This window comes from Solanum tuberosum, unplaced genomic scaffold (genome assembly GCF_000226075.1).
Source record: "Solanum tuberosum cultivar DM 1-3 516 R44 unplaced genomic scaffold, SolTub_3.0 scf00023, whole genome shotgun sequence".
NCBI lineage: Eukaryota > Viridiplantae > Streptophyta > Magnoliopsida > Solanales > Solanaceae > Solanum > Solanum tuberosum.
The window spans coordinates 1,994,881-1,997,446 of NW_006238949.1; the positions used below are offsets into that span (position 1 = coordinate 1,994,881).

The window sequence follows — 2,566 nt, forward strand, 5'->3', positions numbered from 1 at the left end:
TATAATTGTACTGAGTTAAGTTATGATCCCATTTTTAGCCCACTTCAACTAAAGGAACTTTTGAACAGATCACTGACACTTATTCATTAAAAATAAAAATCAATTCATTTTAAAATGTTCAAATACCGCTCAATCCGATCATTTAACACACGAATTTAAACTGCCAAAGAATTGTGAGAAAGGAAATTTATATAGTGCCTACTAATATAAGGCCATACTTAATAAAATTTGGTTCCACTTTTATTTATGTAGAGCGAAGATCTCTCTCTTACCTAACAGTTAAAAATATGACTCTAGTAGCATCGTAATCACAAAACGTCGCAGTTATTATTAGCATTGTTATTCAATCGTCCTAATGTTGATTTGCGCGAGCGAACAAGAAGAAAATTTCAGCTGAAGAAGCTTACATAACCAATTTGAAATTTTAGACACTTGTTTCCCCGAAATGATAGCTGATGCAGAAATGCCATCACATCTTAAAACGAAGATACAATTGCCTTAATACATCAACCAACGTTCTCAAAGAAGCAAATCTTCCTCAAGTACAACCTAATAGTCGTCTTAAAATGTTCAAGGGATTGCAGAATCCCCTGCTCAGTTCTTGCCAGCAAGATCTTAACTCACTACTTTTTAGTACCGGGAAATAATGCACAAACACTCTAGTTGCAACATTTAGAGGCGCACAGAAAAGACATATCCTTGTCCAGCAGATCGCCTGATTTGCACGAGCAGATTTATTATTCTAGGACTAGTTGTGTTGGGTCCTTCAGATGATTCAAAGCACATACATTGGGAAATTATCTACCAGATTGAGATTGATGTGAACTTGAATTCCCTCCAACTCCTATAGCATGTGTTTCTTGCCTGGACCGTTCAAGAAGCAAGAATAAGCAATTAGAGAAAGAAAGTGGACCTGTTTGGAAAGCCACCTGGTAACCAAATTTGAGTGTAATTGCATTGTTTGGCATGTTTGAAAAGTCACCTCATAATTGGATTTGGGTGTAATTGGGATGGGTAATTACTCTCTAATTCTTGTGGGGAGGGTGTGTGAGAGAGAATTCAGTGTAATTATAATTACATAAATGTAACTATAAGGTCACTTTTAAATTTCTTTCATCATTATTCTAATTTTAATTTCTTTTCTTATTTCTATTACTTCTTTTTAACTTTTTAAATATATTTTTTATGTTTCATTTCCTTTATCTCATCTCCCAACACTTTATTTCTCTAGTGATTCCATGTGATTGATCGTACTTTTTTCTTATTTCTTTATTTTTCATCTTTTAGCGCAACTGCATTATTTACTCTAGTTTTTGAAACTATACCTTCTAATATTAGAAAGAATGAGTCTTTAACAAACTTGGAATATAATGACTGAAAAGTAGAATTTTGTTGTTTAATGAGGTTATAGACTAATGTTTTTCTTTTCTTTTGAAATATATTTACTTGAGTTATATTGAACTCATTTTATATTATGTTGGAATTTGACATATGAGTAGTAAGTTAATTTTATTTTTATTTTTTTGGACTTTGAATTTAAGTTATATGCTCAAACTCATTTGATTTGTTATAGTACTATTAACTTGTTATTTCACATTTGCATGTTGTTCATTTTTCACTTGCAATTGATTGATTATTTTTTTAATCAAAAATTTGAATAATGCTATGGCATTATGTTGATAAATATTAATTGTTTTATCAAACATCTCATCTAATGATGTTCTTACAGAATGTGTTCTTTTATTTTTTATAACTAATTAAATTAAAATATGAATCAATATGTATCTTAAATACCTAATTTAATATCATTTAATGGCACATAATTGTTCAATATTAACTTTAATATTTAGACAATCAATTTTATCTTAAAAGTAATTTAATTGAATAATTACACTTGTGCAACCAAACAGTATGCTTGTAATTACATTGTTATTACTTTATGACAAACAAACAGGTCGCCATGATTACTAGGTTGTGTAACCACACCAATTCTAATTACCACGTGGGCATGAACTTTTCTGGAACTATAGATAGGGAAGCCGAAGTGATCTATAAAAGCATTCAAGAGGCTCCAAGAAGATGGATTATGTTAAACCTGTTGTTACTAGGGTCTATAACCACAGGAAGAAGAGGTTAAAATCTATGTTGCTCGGACTCTTCAAAAATGTCAAGGGGTGCATGTCGGATTCGCCAAAAGTAGTGTATTTTTGGAGAATCCGATACGGGTGCCACATCGAAACTGAAGAGTCCGCGCAACTTAGGTTAAAATAAGTCTTACTGTAACTGTTTAATTTATTTATTTATTTTATTATTATTATTATGATGATGATGTTTATGTATTTCTAGTAGTTACCTAGCAGTTAGTAGACGCTTGCTTAGGCAGACGAACAGTTACCTGTAGGATTTTCTCTGGCAGATTTAGTGGTTAAGATTCCCCTAAATACATTTGGTTGTTAGATGTATTGAAGTTATTTCTCTATTTGTATAACTTATTCTATTTGTTGGAGACGGTAAAGAACAGTTGAAGTGTTGCTCTTATTTCTGTGTTGAGTTTGAAAGTTTATAG

The 2,566-nt window shown here is 31.3% G+C and overlaps 1 protein-coding gene across 2 annotated transcripts in view; it reads right to left on the reverse strand.

Moving 5' to 3' along the window:
• Positions 1–375: 375 nt before the first annotated feature.
• LOC102591178 (protein FATTY ACID EXPORT 3, chloroplastic) overlaps positions 376–2,566 on the reverse strand; it is a 7,672-nt gene continuing 5,481 nt past the window's right edge. The window contains exon 7 of one of the 2 annotated variants that reach the window (XM_006341240.2): positions 376–864. The gene's annotated coding sequence lies outside the window, so the exon portion shown is untranslated. Of the gene's footprint in view, positions 865–2,516 lie in introns of those variants that run through there. The other variant, XM_015306089.1, reaches the window with a different exon arrangement.